This window comes from Salarias fasciatus, chromosome 4 (assembly GCF_902148845.1).
Source record: "Salarias fasciatus chromosome 4, fSalaFa1.1, whole genome shotgun sequence".
Classification (NCBI taxonomy): Eukaryota; Metazoa; Chordata; class Actinopteri; order Blenniiformes; family Blenniidae; genus Salarias; species Salarias fasciatus.
In genome coordinates, this window is record NC_043748.1 from 11,544,700 (window position 1) to 11,562,431 (window position 17,732).

Here is a 17,732-nt window from a genome sequence, read left to right on the forward strand (position 1 = left end):
CGTGTGTTGTTTGACTCGGTGCGGTCCGCATAAGTAAAACAGGACTTCACCAGAGGGGTAAAACAGAGCAGCACTAATAGGGTCCAAACCGTGCGCGCAGTTTGTGCCGTTGACATGAAGACAGCGGATTTTAGGAGGTGTGTGTGTCGTGTGTTTATGTGTGAGCGCGAGCCGCACGCGCTGCCCCTGATTTAATGGAATTCCAGGAGACAATTTATCCCCGCAAAACAGTAAAGTGAGGGAGGATCCAGGAGCGACCGCCGCGGCTGTGGAGGCTCTGTCCAGGGAGCTGTCACTTTCTCCGTGCGTGCGCACACGTGCGGGTGCGCAGCGGGATTATCATTACGCACGTTATGCGGAGCGCAGTTTTGGGTGATGCGCTCAGTCGGCAGCGGAGCGGCGAGGAGCGCCTGAGCGTCGACCGGGACATTTAGCGCCACGTTCAGTGGGGGGGGGGGAATCCGCAGGTTATGGGGGCGCAGATTTTGCGCATCGCAGGATTTCCACGCGCCGTGTGTTTTATTTATTTTGGCGAGGGCTCCGTCGCTGCGGCTGCAGAGAGAAAGTCAAAGATGCGCACCGCCGAACAAAGGATTTAGATTGGAAACGATAAAGAAAACCCTCCATATTTTAATCCTTGCACCCCGTTGCGTGTTTTTTTTCTTCCCTCCCCTCCTCTCTGTGGACTTACATCCATGCCCTGTCTGACGGGCTGAATAACCGGGGCTCCGGCGGCTCGTAACCCGGAGCAGGAGGAATCATCTGGGCTCATCGCGCACTTGTCCATGTGGATGGAGACAGAACACGCAAACCCAACGAGCGGAGCTCATTCCGACATGTGACATTTTTATATCTCTGCCGCCTATCAAAACCAACTACTGTGCATCCGTCTTTTTTTTTTTTTTTTTCTAGCTCTCATCTGTTTACATCGATCAAGGTACGTGCTGCTCAGAGAATACTGATTAACCCAAACCAGGGGCAGTGGGGGGAGAGTGCTGTCCTTTTGGAAATAATGTGCCACTGTATGGCTGCAAATCCCACATGGGGTGGGGGAAACCACGGCTCGTTTGAAAGCATGTTGTGTCCATGATTGTTAAAAGAAAAAAGCTGTTTTGGGGGGGTTAGTCGCCACTGAGGTGGAGGTTGCATCGCAGGCAGCCCTGATGGGAGAGAGGCAACGTCGATGCGCCAAATGCATAGGTGTGTGAAGCGGGGAGGGCACACGGTGTTACAGACACGTTGCAGAATTATACATTTACGCACAGAGCTTGGCACATGGCCCTGACCTCCAGGGTCATTTGACAAGCCGTGATGGTGGATGGATTTTGGATCTGTGTGAAACTGACGCCTTTTTTTTCCCACGAGGATAAAAAAAACAACTAAAAAAAAAAAAAAAAAAGGTTGGATCTCATTCAGTGGCCGCGCCTCCATTTCTATCCCAGAATACTCTGCTATATTTCAGGAGTGTCAATCACTTCTCCATCCTTTAGTTTGGAGGTTAGATGTCATTCTTTATTTTAGGATCACACACACATACACACACACCTCAGTAACAATGGTCCCCTCAAACAAACACACCTTCTGGAACCCCCCAGGGACCCTCCCATGTGGCCTGTATTGTTAAGAGGGGGTGTGCTGAAAAAAAAGAAAAGAAAAAAAAGAGCATTCTCTAAATGTGTGTTTGCATTAAGCTGCTCCTTAGGTCAGCTAAAACCAAGGGTGTCCCCCTTTAGAAGACGCGTTTCTCCCACGCCAGACTCATAAACAGGACCAGACCTCCATAGGTTGCTTAACGTGTCCTGAAATCGCGGTTAAATGCCCACTTGGGTGTCATTTTATGAAGGAAGCTTGTATGTAAATGGCTGTCAGTGCATGAACTCACTTAGAGTTGGTCAATAAATAGATGAAACACACACTCCAGGCTACTGGATTCATGTTCCCTGAAAGCTCCTGCTCCTATTTTGGAGTCTTCTGATTTCCATCACGGATCAGTATTGAGAAGAGAGGAGCTGTTTATCTCTGACTCCGCATTTCTGAGTTAGTAAGCTTCCTCCTGGGAAAAGATGGGACTTGTCATCTGGGCTCATGCCATATGTACCTTGTTTGGATGATTGTGTTTTGTGTGTGTGGGGTGGTGTGTGTGTGTGTGTGTGTGGTGTGTGTGTGTGTGTGTGTGTGTGTGTGTGTGGAGCCACGTATACACGACACACATGAGTGTGCAGTTGTCACATACATGGGAACTTCCCTGCTTCTTTTTCATATGTGCATTTATATTCATGCACCCACGCCTCCTCCCTGTGCACAGACACAACATACACACACACACACACACACACACACACACACACACACACATGCTCCAGGCGCGAGGCTCGCTCCAATTCTTCCTCTGCACATCCGGCTGTTCCTCGTTTTCTCCTGCTCCTCTGATCACAATCACGCTCGCTAACCGAATCTGATCTCCCCGGGCTCCTGCGATCTGCCCCCCTCCCCAATCTGCCCCGGCCCTCACTCCGTCTGTAATGGAAGATGCTTGTTCATATCAGAGCTGGACCGCATGACACCGGCCCCGGCTCTGCTCTCGGGGACATTTGGGGGGTATTTTTTTGGATGCCTTCACATCTGACTGGTCACCTCCTCCTTGTTATCGATGTTTCAGGGGGAAAAAAGGGAAGAGGAGTAAAGGGAGGCGAGCGAGGGTCGAGATTAAACATTGGCACTGTTAATTGCCAACTCAATTAGCATACGGTCTTGCTGTGAGCCCAGTCACATGGTAATGAGGCCTAATTAGGGTGGCCGGAGATGTCTGAAGAGGCTGAGGAGAATACTTCCACTGTCGGTTTCTTCATTGTGGTACCCGGGAGGTTGGAGCGCTGAATGGACCTCCTCATCTTTAGTCCTGCCTTTCAGCATTTTCTTCATTTGTTTTGTCCAAATTCTCTTTTCTGTTCCCAAAAAACACCGTTCATCCAACTCCTCCTCAATATTTCAGCACCCATCACTCGTCATACCCACTGCATCTCTTCCCTCTCTCTTCTCTTCTCTTCACACTTATATTCCCATGTTACCTCATCTGTCACTAACAGCTGTGACGGGGAAGTGAGGCCACCCTGGAGGCTAGAAATGTAGAGATTTGCAACAAACTGAAAGAGATTTGGTGGTTGGGTGGATTTCGTGGATCAGAAACATCTGCTGAATTAATTTCTGTACATTTCTTTAGAGCAAATGTGTCTGAGAGTCAGGAAACATCCAAGCCAGGAACATTCATAGGATCCCAGTGAGCACAGCTCTTCATTTTATTAACTTTGTACCTGAAATGTAAGGTTAGATTTGGGTTTCCAACACAACCTGAAAGCACTGCTGAGAGGTGTTCTTAGTAAAGTTATAAGTTCAAGGATTCCAACATGCCTCATGGGAAAGTGTCCTTGAGCAAAGCAGAAAGCTCCTCTGTCCACAGTCACCCCATTTATTTTAAAGACACATTCTGTTTTTCTGGATTTCATCTCACTTTTTTTGCAATTGAACAACAAAATAATAGTTAGCAAACTTCTCCAGAAGTCATGTTCACCTGTTATTGTGAGACTTCAGTTGTTTCTGGATGTTGATGCACTGATGAGAGCATTCAACAAATATGCTCTTCATGGTTTTATATGATTAATTTCTGTGAAGTAACTCTTTAAGGAAACAAAATTCCTGCATCAGTGACACCAACTTTTATTTTGGTAATCTGTGCTCATAGCAGTAAACTGGAAACAGAAGCAGGAGTTCAGTAAATCTGACATTTTCAGCCTTTAAATAACCATCCTGTTAATGTTCTCCCTTGTACCCTTTTTATGGACTCTGTCTACAAAAAAACAACCATAAAGGTTAGAGTGGTTGGTGAGATATTCAGATCTTTATTACTTCTGTTGGAGCGAATCCATTTGTTTAATGCGGCGTCTTAATGAAGACGGTGGCGTCACAAGCAAAAATATTCCAGTGCTCTGTGTATCCGCGCCTGTCTGCAGGATCAAGACGTTTGTCACCACACACCTGCAGACCATTCTCCCCTCTCACAGGCAGGCATGCACTCCCGGTACTCAAAATAGTCGGAACAGTTGGAGGAAAAAATGAGAACTCAAAGGAGTCGTCAAAACGCAATAATAATCCCAATTATCACCACAGTAATTAGACGGCATCTGGTTGTGCGCTGGCTCTGATAATTATAGGAGCTTGTAATTGTACAGGACGGCCTGCTACACCCCCCCCCCCCCCCCCCCCCAACCTATCCAGTGCGTATCCAGCCTGGAGCAGGGTCTGAATGACTGCAGTGCTGCACATTTGCACTCTCACGCTTGTTTCCCCGTTGTGCGTTGACGGCGGCGGCATCAGGAATGCGCGCTGCATATTTTTTCCACATTCGGCTCCGTGTCAGAATGCGTTGGCTTTACAGACGCGTGCATAATACATGCCACCGAGATGAATGTTACATTTACATGTAAATAGAGGCAACACATACGGGCACGGTGCCAACGTGTGAGTGTGTGTGTGGTGTGTGTAACATGCAGCACGATGCATGCAACACTGCTACTTGCAGCATAGAAAACTCAGATGGCTTGAGGAGTGGTGCCAGAGGCTGCTTGGCACCAAGGAACATGATGCCTGAGAAACAGCAGCCATGCAGCAGAACTCCTGGATCCTTCCCCTGGTTACATAAGATACACAGCAAGAAAGAGAGGCAAGGGGCGGGGAGGGGAGGGGAGGGGGGCACAGGGAAGGAAGGAAAAGATGCCAAAATGGAAGGAAAAGGGGCGGGATTAGGATTAGACGGTGAGAGTGAAAAGATAAAATGTGAGGATTCGAGGTGTGTGCGGCGGATCCCTTTATAGCACTTGTATGGCGGCGGCCGCGGAGGGCTGACACCGCTCCGGCTGCTCCGGAGTGGAGGGGGCACCGAGATCCACAGAACAGAACGGGGATTTTAAATGGAGGGGAGGACAGAAATGGCTGCATGGAGCGGCAGTGACAGAGAGGGAAACATGTCTAGAAAGATAGAGGGGAGGGGAGGATGAGACGGCGGCAGCATCCTTGTGCTGCACAAAGCAGAAGGCCAGAGGCTCGCTCGCCCTCTCTCTCTCTCTCTCTGTTCACACAGTTCATTTCAGCATGCAGGAAAGACGAGGACTTGTGAGCATCCGTGCTATAGGTGTGACATGCAGCGTATGTATGGGGGCTTTTGCACGTACATGCGATCGCGCGTGCACGGCCCTCCGTGCGCGTCCTTTCGGCTTTCCAGTTCACCAGTGTCAGAACGCAGCCAGAGCAACCATCTGCGCGAGAGTGAGCGGCTGGGTGAGAGGGTGAGCGAGTCAAAAAGTCACCAGCGTGCAGAACATGAGCTCCAGTGAGCCCGCACTCGCTTCGTGACAAAGATTGTGGCAAAAAAAAAAGAAAAACAAAGCACACACAGAGAGGAGCAGCTTGCTCAGCTTGTGGAGGATAAGTCACTGAGTGCTTCACTCTTTGTTTCCTCTCTCTTTTGTAGTTCAGAGATGGGCTGTAACGCGGATATCTTGGGTTTGGAGGAAAGACAGCGCTATGGGGGATGCATGACTTTATCAGCGGTGTTTTTGTGTCGCATGTCATTGTCAGGTGTTTGTGTCTGTGTGTAAAGGAGCTTTGGTGACTCATCCCTCTGTAAGCGCTGATTGATGTTAAAGTAGACCAGTAATCACCAGCGGCGGTGAGCTGCTGCAGCAAATAAAGGAGAAGACAACAGGAAATAACAGCAGGAAATGAGGGAGTGAGGAATCTTCGTAATGAGGAGGTGTGAGGAAGAATTTTGGAGGGTGTGAGTCTCGGAGGGTTACATAAAAGAGCTCCAGCTCTTGAATATGCACAAAACATATATGCACGCATGCATCTTTTACTAGGAAATCCTCTGGAGACTCCAAGAAATGAATAATCATATTTTTCTGTTGTAAACAATGTGTCTTTTAAAATGTTTTCAAGATGGATATGAGCACAGAGAGATGAAAGGCTATTGAATAAATAGACCAATTTGGGCAAATGTGTGTTTACATGAAACCAAGAATGAAAATAAACCTACTAATAACAATTCTTTATGGCGAGTTGCCATAAAAAAAAAAAAAAAACAAAAGCAAATAATGCTTCTGTAGATTATTTCTTTTTACAGTGTTTTCATTATATCCCTTTCAGTTTAATGAAAAAGCTCTTGGACAAACTATTGCTAACATGACGCCTCAACCCAGAAACAAGAGGACGAAAGAAACGCTGGAACGTCACCTTCTAAGCTCATATTTTAAACCCATTAAAAAGCATGTGACTTCATGTTTATCAAACCTCTATAAATAGACTTCTTCGTCGGTATACAGCCATGTTTCTGGCCACATGACGATATGATTGTAACATCTCTCAGTTAAACCGTGCAAGATGTTGAACTCAGGAAGGAAACTGGAGTATCGGTAGAAAGCTTGTGCATTTTCGGGGAGAAGATCCGAACAGAAAGGCCCCCTCTACTGTGATGCTGGACAGCTAATCAGATTACTAGAAGTTTCTATAAACCCCCACAGAGCGGTAGGACCTAAACAAAATTAAGGTCTCAGTGCTTTATCAAGTGAACCCATTCATACATTTTCCTATATTTGCTGTTGATCAGCCCATCTCTTTCCCGTGCTCCGTCTAATAACATACATCAGACTATCTCGGCTACTTCTCCCCGCTGCAGTCTGCCTGATTTAATGAGCAGCACGCCAGCAGACCGATGTTTTGCGAACCTGGGTTTCTCCCGTCTGCCGGACCATGTGACTCACTGGTGTGGAGGGAGAATATGACGCTGTGGATATTCAGTGTCCTTTATGCGGTATGTAAATATTGTGGTCCGGTCTATTTGCGGGACGCTCCGAGACTTTTGACGTCAAACTTATTCGCAGGACTAATGTTCCCCGAAATAAACAGTCCAGCGTTGCGGCGCGGCGCGGACAGAAAGGTGCATTGTGGGAGCTGATTGTTTAACCGCTAATGTGAGAGCCGGCTTGGAAGGCATTTCAGAAAGCTTTGTGACAGGAGCCTGGCAGGAAGATTGCTTTGTGTGTATGTGTGTTATTGTGGGGCCTTTAAATACAGATCGACCCCCCCCCCCATGAAACACGCAGCCTGTCAGGAGAAACGACAGCACTGATCATCCCTGCAAAGCCCTCAATGAAACAAAACATGCATTTTTCTGTTTTTTGTGTGTGTATCTGTGTGTGTGTGTGACAGCTGTGATGAATAAAGAAAAAGGTAGAGTCAGACAGCATTGATTTTGCACCACACTGCTGTTTTTCTTTTTCTTTTTTTTTTTTTTTCCCTGGGACACTTTCAAAAGCACACGACTGCTCGTACTCGCGCTCGAGGCGCTGTGTATTTGTGTGCAGTGTATTATGTGTTTGTCTCACAACTTGCTGGATGCCCTCAGATGTCTGATCGTGAGTGGATCTGCTTGTACGCGCCACTTCCTCTCCCTGTTCCATGAAAATATGCATGATGCTGCAGCTCACCTGTCTGGCTGGTTCCGCTGAGCGAGCTGCCCGGGACGCTGGCGGCCCGACGGCTCGTCTGGGTTTTACAGCCATCGTTTGCATCGGTGTTTCTAAAGTGAAACTGTTTTCAGCATCATAAAATCTTCAGAGGTTTACGGAGGGTTTTAGGGCTGTAGGCCTTTATTGGCAACACAGGATGTGTTTTACTGTGTTTTCAAAGGCGTCGGTCATTCACCCTGCATGGACCACTGTCCTTTGTTTTCTTTCTAAAACACAGCGGCGGCTGATTGTTTCTATTGTCACGCAGAGAGATGATTGCTGTGGGATTGACTGACTGCTGAAGCTCTCCAAATGTTTCTGACCAGGATGACTCACTGTATTCTCCCTTTCTCTCTCTCTCTGTTCCCCCTCGTTGCCCCTCTCTGCCTTCGCTCCTATTGATTTCTCAGAGATGGCCTTCCAAGCAGTTTTCCTACTGATGCTGCTGGCTGTTGCGCGTCGGGCCAGCAGTCAAAACGTCGACGACCCTCAGTCCAGTCTCCCGAGAGGCTGCGGCTGGGGCTGGTGCGCCCCTACACCCTGCTCTGCGACCTGGACTCTATATGTGGAGTGGCCGTTGAGTCCGTCGCCGCCGGCGGGGCGCTGGCCGCCATCCTGCTCGCTCTCGTCCTGCTGTGCCGTTTGCGCCACATCAGCGAGGCCGAGAAGCGCAGCGGCGTGGGACCCATCCTCTGCTCCTCGGCATCCTGGGCCTGTTCGGCCTGAGCTTCGCGTACCTGATCGAGCAGGACGAGTCACTGTGCCTGCTCCGCCGGGCCTTGTGGGGCCTTCTCTTCGCCGTCTGCTTCTCCTGCTTGCTCGTCCAGGGTCCGTCTGCGCAGGCTGGGCCGGGAGCGGCGGAGCCCGGGGGGCTGCGCCCTGACGGGCCTGGCGCTGGGTCTGAGCGCCGTGCAGGGCATCATAGCGGCGGAGTGGCTGCTTCTCACCGTGTTGCGGGAGAGGAGAGCCGCCTGCCAGTACCTGCCTCTGGACTTCTCGCTGGCCTGCAGCTACGTGCTCGCCCTCCTGCTAGCCGCGCTGACTGCCGCCTCGCTGGCCCTGTGCGGGAAGACCCGCCAGTGGCGCTGCAACGCCATCTGGCTGCTGGTGACCTGCCTGATGTCGCTGCTGCTGTGGGTGGCCTGGGTGGGCTTCTACCTGTACGGCAACGCGTGGCTCGGCAGGTCTCCGGACTGGAACGACCCCGCGCTGGCGATCGCCCTGGTGGCTCAGGGCTGGCTGCTGCTCATCTTCCACGCCATTCCCGAATCCCACATCTGCCTAAAGCCGCCGCCGCAGCCCACCGCGCCGGACTACTTCGACACTCTCAGAATTCAACGCGGATGAGAGACGAGCTTCGACGAGGACATCCCTCTGTCTCACAGGCAGTTCGTGGAGAACCAGGGTTACGGATACAACGACGAGAACACTGCAGGTACGGCAAAAATCCGGACAGGCGTAATTTGTGTGGACAGATAGAACACCTGAAACGATTTGCCTGCCCAGCAAGAAGCACGTAGAGGAGGAATTTTTGCCGTGAAGTGTTTCTTTATCCAAGAGAGGACAGGGATCACTGTGAGTCACGGTGAATAATCTCTTCGCCTCCGTCTCTTCCGGCCAGGCTTGAGAAGCGGCGGCGGTGCCGGGCAACACAGCGGCAACACCGGCGCCAGGCCAAGCGCTCCTTTCCGCAGCAACGTCTACCAGCCCACCGAGATGACCATGATCCTGAACGGGGGAGCGGTGAGTACATCCTCCCAGTCACAGGTACATGCCGCTTACTCGCCGCTCTCTCATTCAACCCGCTCCGACAGGACTGCATGCACATCCGTGCGTTCCGGACCATAAGCCATTTGCACAAGAATGAGGGAGAGGTGTGAGTTGTGTGCATGCTCACGTGCTGGGGCCGGTTGTATTTTGTGGGCCACGTGCGCGGGTGGGTCTGTCACAAATGGTCACTCATCTGACATTGATTCGTGTTTGGACGGCTGTGAGCGAGCGTCCGTGTGCTGCTGTGTGTGAATAACCTGCGAGTGTTATCTGTTGGCCGGGTGATGCGATTATCAGCCGCGCTCTTCATCACGCAGGATGAACGGCCATAGGTGACCTGCTTTCCGGTCCCTGCGCTTCGCATTCCCCTGCTCACATAGCGCAGGATTCTAAAAACCCGAAAGTTACGACTCCCTCAGTTGTACCGATTTAGCCGACAAAAGAAGCGTCGACACTTCCTTAAGCAGCTTTGCATAAAATAGTGTTACCTCGCAAGAACAGTGTGTTTGTGCATCTGGCTGGCAGCCAGCCGCAATTTATTTTCATAACATGCTTAAAAGATGCTCAAAAGAGGGCTCTCGTAAGCCGCGAAATGTAACCAGAAGGAAGTTCAGTTTTTTAACAGCGTTTCAAAAGACAAAAATCATGCAAAACGCATCAAAACATGGAAAAGAAAGGATGAAAGAGTAAACCAGATTATGGTTTCAGGATCTAAGACTAAGCTAACAAAAGAGTTTGACATTTCAAGAGATAGGCATAGTCACTATCTTGCAGAGAGATGAGGAATCAATACCACCCACTAGACTGGAAACTAAATGTAGCGGCTGCCAGCAGATAGTTTAGCTGAGCAGAAAGTAGATAGAGAGGCAGTTTGCCGCGCCGCGTGACTTTAACAGATCAAATCAGTGCTCTAATTACAAGCAATTAGCGGCAGCCAGGCTTCAGTCTTGCTATGCAGACGTGACCGTCGTTTTTGGTTATTTTGACTATTTATCAAAAATAAAATGTGAAACTCAATGGTGTCGTCCCCAAAATGTCAAACATTGGGAATTAGCGGTGTTGTATCCGGATAGCCACTGAAAGTTGAATGAGAAAAGGTTTTGTGCGACTGCTGTGTGCGTGCACTGTGCGTGCGTGTGTCTGTGTGTGTGTGTGTGTGATTCCAACCCACTCTTAATCATTTACAGTCTTCTATCTTCTACCCACAGGTGCCCTCTGCCCCTCCACCTACACCGGGAGGCAGCTGTGGTGAGGCCGAGGACTGGATTGAGGATGTGTGATAGAAAATAAAGCGAAGAGGATGGAGAGGGTGAGGAGGGTGAGGAGGAGGGGTCCCGGGACGACGGAGCCTGTCCAGCCGGATTGGACTTACAGCACAGATGCCTGCAGGGCCTCGCCACTCCGTGTACAGACTCCAACACTGACTGCGTGCCAATTAAGTATTGAGTGAGTGTGAGTGAGACCGAGAGACGGCGGCGCATGGAGGACAGAGCTGAAGCTTCTCTTGCACATGAAGAGTTAACAATGAAACACGACCAGCAAGTAGCAAAACAAACAAAGCACCGAAAACATCCAGACGCAGCACTCCTGTTTTTTCGGTCTGATTTGCTCCTCTGACTCCTCAAGCTCTGTAGGCATCCTGAAAAACTGTGAATTCTCCTTCTTTTTTCTCTCCTGCTCTGCCTCCGGTTGTGTCAGGCAGGATGTCTTTTCTGCTGCTCCTCACAATGCTGGCGCTCAAGTGGAAACATTTGGCTCTGTCCTCCATCCGTCCGTCCATCCATCCATCCATCCATCCATCCACAGTGTAGGTGAAGACAGAGCACATGGGCGACTGTACAGCTCCAGCACCGCCCTCGTAAAAAAACAATCCAGCCTCTGTGGGTGTATATGTGCAGTACACGAGGAGGAAAGAGTGTGTGTGTGTGTGGTGTGTGTTTGTGTGTGTTGTGTGTGTGTGTGTGTGTATGTGTGTGTGGTGTGTGTGTGGTGTGTGGTGTGTGTGTGTGTGTGTGTGCTTTTTCCCACAGCTCTCCGGCTCCAGCAGACTGTTACCCCCGGCCTCTCCTCCCTCCCTCTCCCTCTCCGTCCCGCTCTGCGTTTCCCTGCACCGTCTGTGAATACGACACACAACCCCCCCTCTCACCTCGCGTCGTCATCCCACCAACCTGCATGGACACTTTGCAAAACACAAACTGCAAGGCCCGGGAGCTCCGGGCGGCAGAGAGGCAGGACATTCACCTGAGCGGAGGTTCTCACAAAGCTGCTAATGAACTGCTGTTAGACCCCGGACGGAGCGGAGTGAGGGCCGTGATTGGACGAGGGGGGGCGTCGGTCGTCGGCGAGGAGGCGCCGCTCGGTGAATCTAGGTCAGACCGCTGTGCTCTCCCACATCTTCGGCGGCGGCGGCGGCGGCGGCCACTGGCGGTTTGAACCAGCCAAGAGAAACTGTCACTTTGTATCAGCAGGAAACAGAGCGAGGAAATGAAATGGTCTCTCGTTCCGAGTTCCTCCATCTGTGTTTTAGTGTGCGTTCGTGAGTGTTGTGATTTCACAAGTGTTGGCTGGGAAAAAAAAAACAAAAAAAACAAAGTCCAAGTTGCGCTCTGGTGCTAAATATTCCTCCACACGAGTCTCCAGCGATGCACAGAACTACAGAAACAAACACTGATGGAGACGCATTTGTCAAACTGTGAGTGACAGACTATTTATAGGGCTGCGGCTGGCGAGTGGAGATATCCTGGAGCCTTAGGAAGATCAGATTTACAGTGTGAGGGAGAAAGAGGAAGATCAAATATAGGTGGAGCAGACAGGAGGGGGGGGCAGAGGAAGGAGGAAGCCGGGGAAGTCGGCAGCGATTGTCAAATCTCTGACTTCCTTCAGCCGCCGGTCTGTGTGAGAAGAAACGCTCACCGCTTCGTCTGTGTGTGTTTGTGTGATGTGGAGGCGGCCGTGTTGCCCTGTTGTCTTCTTTATCTGGCAAAGTGTGGCTCCCTCCCTTCCTCCTCCTCCTCCTCGTCTTCGTGCTCCTGCTGTCTCTCTGTGGTCAGCTATAGCTCAAGTCCCCGTGCCAAGAAGGACTCTGGTTTCATTGGAGTCTCCGTTTCACGCTCTGTTCCTTCATCTTGACACCGGCTCTCTCTCTCGCTGGGAGAAGCTGTGTACATAGTAGTGCTGTAAAGCTTTGCTTGCTTGTTTACTTTATTTCTCATATACTTTTTTTTTAACTGTAGGCTGAATTTGACCAGTGACACACTGGATAACTGACCACTGCAAATTGTTTTCTCTTTATTTGAATGGTTTGCTTTGTGCTCATATATTTGCCTGTTGTTACTTTATGCTTCTATTTTTTTTAATCCAGCATATTGAAATTGTTTTGCCAACACTAGATATGCTTCTCTTGTTTGTTTTGTTTTTTTGGGGGGGATTAATGTTCGAGGATATTCTGTGAGTTGCCATTTCTGTTGGTTGTACCTTCTACTCTCAGCCGAGACAGCGGGCCACTCTTTGCTGTTACGGGAATACAAACACGCGATTATTTCGACATTTTCTGAAAATCAACGATGGCTGTGAATAATTGTGGCACTCATACTGATTTTATCTGTGATCATTTAGGGATAACTTTAAGAAAATAAGCATGGAGGGCAGGATAAACTAACTACAAACTCACCTATCGTCAGTCTGGTGACCCTTGATCTCAACTAAGAAAAGTGGGGGGGGGGTCAACCTTTGACTGCTGCTGTATGTTTATGTCTTACACACTGGCTTTTTCTAAAATAGGACTGGTACTTGCAGGCCAGCTTCATGCCCAAAGACAGCTTGTCCCCCGACGCCGGGCTCTGTTTGGGCCGATCCTGGTCACGGGCCTCAGATCCACGCGAGAAGGACTGTCCTCAGGGTTTCTGGACGGTCGGCAGTGGAAGTGTCAGAGCTGAGGGGGGAACTTTCAAGTCTTGTGATGTTTTCACTCAATGTGGAGTACATAAAAAAAAAATAATAACATGATGTGACTTCGTAGATTTTGCACTCGTCGACTACCTATCTGTGCATGCTTATCACCATTTCTACATATAAGACCTTTCTCAGATGTACTTTTGAATACTAACTATTTATGTAAAGGTCATGTGACAGCAATCATAATTTCCGTGTATATCAGATGACACACTTTATGTCTGTGCTTTCTTCGACACAAAAGAAGCTGGTTTCTGAGACGCAAAGAGATTAAAGCCGGGGGGAAATGGTCCAAACTGTATGATTCCCAAAAGGAACAAAATGCCATCGTCACTGGACCTAATAATACCTTCCTCTGATGGTTGGAGACTCGAGGGTAAAAAAAAAAAAAAGAAAAAAGGAAAAAAAAAAAGGAGAATCTTCCAACAGATGTTTCTATGTTTAAAATCAAATAGACTGTGGTGAAATTTGCACAAAACTTGTATGTTGAGTTTGTCGTCCATGGGAAGCCGATTAGAAGACCTATCCTCCCCGGGGTTGACGTGTCCTTGCCTGTCCTCTCCTGATTCGTCTTGCCTTCAGACTGCTCCTGCGGGGCAGCTGACGGGGGTAATATTGGTTTTCACAGCTATGACTGTGCAGTGACGCAGCATGCCTATGTATAGAAACTTAATTCCCCTGATTAGAAAAAGAACAAAAAAAACAACAACAGTTAATTCTCTTTTTCTGTAACCGATTCAGGAAAAAAAAGTTCAATAAAAGTGTCATGTTTGTAGTTAAACATTAATTGGCTGTGTTTTCTTTCTTTTCCCTTTTTATTGTCCCTGAATGACCTTGTGGGAGGTCTTTTACAAATTAGGGATCAAATGAAAGTCAGTGTATCTGATACATCCAGTTGCCAACGACTGCTTATACTTGCGGCGGCTTCCTCAGTAGAGTTTCAGTAAAATGTGGACAAATGTGAACAGATCACATTGTTCAAGAGTTGAAATTTTAATCATCATACAGAAGTTTTCTGATGCAGTTAGGGAAAAGAAGCTTATGAAATCCACCCAGAGATCTGATATTACTGAGCAGGAATTAGTCCAGCATATAGATACACGTTTTTATGTTACCCCTCTGGTAGATTATCTACTCAGTCCCGTAATTGATTGTAAAACTGTGATTATATCATTAAATTAGTTACTTTTTTTAAAGACGCAGGTCAACAGCCCATATGCTCATTATACTGCAGGTGAAGACACTGTATATATCAGACAGATAAGAAGACACAAAAAAAGAGACAATTATACAAACTGCAGGCAAATTAGAATCACAAAAAAACCAGGAACCCATTTTGGGCTGTGGAAAGAAAGTAGAATAAATAGAGAAAGCCAACACACGCACAGGAAAAACATGAACTCTTCACAAAGAAAAGACCTAGAAATGATGTAGAAATGATGAGTAAAGAAACAAGGTCCTATGTTTTTATTATAGGTTTCAGTGAATCAGTCAGTTTAATACAAAGCGCAGCTGTAATCGTCTTTAACCGTGCACCACAACCTGAGCAGCTGGGAGAATAAAGCCTCTATAGTGGACTCATTGAAATGCTTAGAAATGGAAAAACTTCAACAACTGGATGTTGTTAGCTAATGCTATTTTTGTATTTGTGGCTTTTCAGAATTGGTCTTGACCTTTAAATAACAATAAAAACTAAAAAGGCTTTATTTAGACTGTATGCCTCCAGAAAGCTTTAAAAGTTAATTTTAAAGAAACAAAAGAAGTTGGAAGTGTCCATATATGGTTACTCATCCCATGGAGGCCGAAAGGTCAGATCTGGACTCAAACCAGGATATTTCAGGTTATTTAACCTCTAGACCACTACCTCCTCTTCCTTAAATATGTTTGGCTTTCTGCAAACAGGAATATGATGTTAAGAATATGTTTGTACACAGTTCCAATCCACACGTCTCGCTCGGGCTCCAGCGGAGAGCCGGGTGTTATCTGGCTGTGCTCCGACAGCCGAGTCTTCTGCTGCTGTGTGATCCTGTTTCAGTCGGCCCGGCGCTGCCAGACTCCGCGGAGCTGTGCCGCACTATCAGATGTCCCCCAGAATGAAATGGGCCTGCTTTATCGCCTCGCCCAGTGGCAGCTGTCTCCCGGGCAGCCACATACCTGCAGAGGGAGATACATAACCCCCCCCCCCCCCCCCCCCCCCCCCCCCCACCTCACTGAGAGGCGGCCTGCTTCAGTGACCGGGATGGTCAGGAGAGTCGTCCATCATGGGAAGAAGCGGAAACCAGCGTCATCCTCTCAGGTATTTTTGGTGCGTGTAGCGATGGAAATATGCCAGGAGAGCACTTTATTCGCTCACGTAATTGGCACACAGGGAGGAGACGGCAGCAACATGCTTTGGTCTGAAGGACGGAGGACCTGCAGAGACGGTCCACCAGCATGTGGTCTTTCAGTTTCTGTGAGACCAATTTGCAACTTTGCATGTGTGCAAAGTTGCATATGTGACATTTCAGATGACGTTTGATGGCCGGCAGCTGCAACAACAGATAGCTCCTGCTGAAATGAAAGACATCTAAACACGGGAAGTTATCATGCAAAGGAAAAAGAACTAGTTTTGGAAAAATGCAAATATTCTGATTTCTGAGAGAGGTTCTCGAATGCTCACTTCGCCTTTGTTTCCTTCACAGAGCGGTTTCCTTTCTTGATAAACAGGATAAAAAGTGCTGTGCCTCAACATCCAAGCGACCTTTCACCCCGACCTCGGTGGTTTGCTCTGAATGGAAACAGTGTGAGCTCCTCCCGGAGAGAAATGAACCGCTCAGGAAACGGAAAAGAGCGATCAAAGGAAATACCTTCCAGCCAGAGGTGGAGAGCGGATCTGGTCGGTTAGAAGAGGGTCTGCTGGTGACAGTATAATCTGAGAACTGTATTATATGGTGTTCACTCGTTGGAGGAAAGTGATCCATCAAAAAGGCAATGAATGCAATATACTAATTAGACATGGATCTGGGACCATAAATCCCGGCCTGGCTGTGTCCAATTGGTTGGAGGCGTCTTTAATGGCTTGTTTGACTGATCACTTCAGCCAGTTTGATGTCAACCTAACAAACTCTAACAGCCTTTTAATACCAGAGAAACCTTGTACGGAGACGTAATGGTTTCACTTAAAAATAGCGCCGGTCTGACCGAGGCTATTAGCTCCGGGCGAAGGCGGCGATCTGCTGATGGGCTCGGACACGGACAGGAAGCTCATCAGCGCCGCGGAGCCCGGCGACAGCCGGTCGCAGGCCTCCGGGGTCATGTGGCCGCTGGGCGTGTGGACGGCCGTGCTCTGTGGGGTGGGGGACAGCACCTTGATGGACACGTCCTCGGGCCGGGGGCTCTCCGGAGCCTCGCTCATCACCGTCCCCACTGGAGACGGAGACGGACAGGAAGATGGGAAGATCCGCCGCATGTTTGTTGTTATTCATCCAGATTTGCAGCACAAACACATACTGACAACTAAAGAGCAACTATTGATTCATTTTCTCTGCAAAATACACACATATCCCATGAGCTTAATATTTAATAGCTAGAAAAAGTGTGTCAGGCAGACTCGATAGCTGCAGCTCTACTGCAGTCGTCTTGTGCTACCTGCAGTTCAAACCAACGGCTGTGACAATCTGGACGTATGGATGCTATATTACGCCACAGACACGTCTTTTTCATTTGGTATTAAAGCTTTCTTTGCTTTATTTCATGAATGTTTCTAGAAAGGCCTTCCACTCTGGGTTCCTGTGACCTTTACTGTTAGAAAGGTTGCGCATTATAAACATCCCGTAAGATATATCTATAATACATGAAGCAGACATTAAAAATAGAGGCTTTCTATTAGCATAATTATATAACCACTCTATTTAGCGGTGTCTGAAGTGACGCCGCTACGCCGACGGTAAACATCCGTCACGCCGCGCTGCAGTCAAGGACAGTCCCAGGTTGATTCATGGACTGTTGAGAGCTGCACCTGTCCAACGAGCGGCCGGCTTCTGGCCTCTGCACAGAGCGCCGGGTGTCTGCTATTTGCTCTTCGCCTCATTGTTTTTCCCTCCATCTCTGACTCAGTTTCATTTGTGGCGACGGGATGGCAGGAGAGGGGATTGCATGCTGGGTCGACTTGAGAGGAGCGCAGCTGTCGCAGGATCGACTTAAAGAGAGCGCGTACAGTAAAGGGTGGAGGGAGTGTGTGAGGATGAGGTTTTAATTCGAACTCCGACCTTAAAGCATCTAGAAAGTCTTCATATTCAGTCCGCAACTGTCAAAACTGTCATACGTCTGATTACATTTAGAAACTTGTGCAGCACTCCGTTCATTGTGTTGTGTTTAAAGTCATTTAGGCCATCACACACACACACACACACTCTGGTCCCCAGGCCCCCTGCCAGATGTGGGTTCAGCAGAGGCAGCGCGGCAGGCCTTTGT

The 17,732-nt window shown here is 48.7% G+C and overlaps 1 pseudogene; it reads left to right on the forward strand.

The window, feature by feature from the left end:
- The first annotated feature begins 246 nt into the window (after window positions 1-246).
- Window positions 247-9,439, forward strand: LOC115386713 (G-protein coupled receptor family C group 5 member B-like; annotated as a pseudogene).
- Window positions 9,440-17,732: the final 8,293 nt, after the last annotated feature.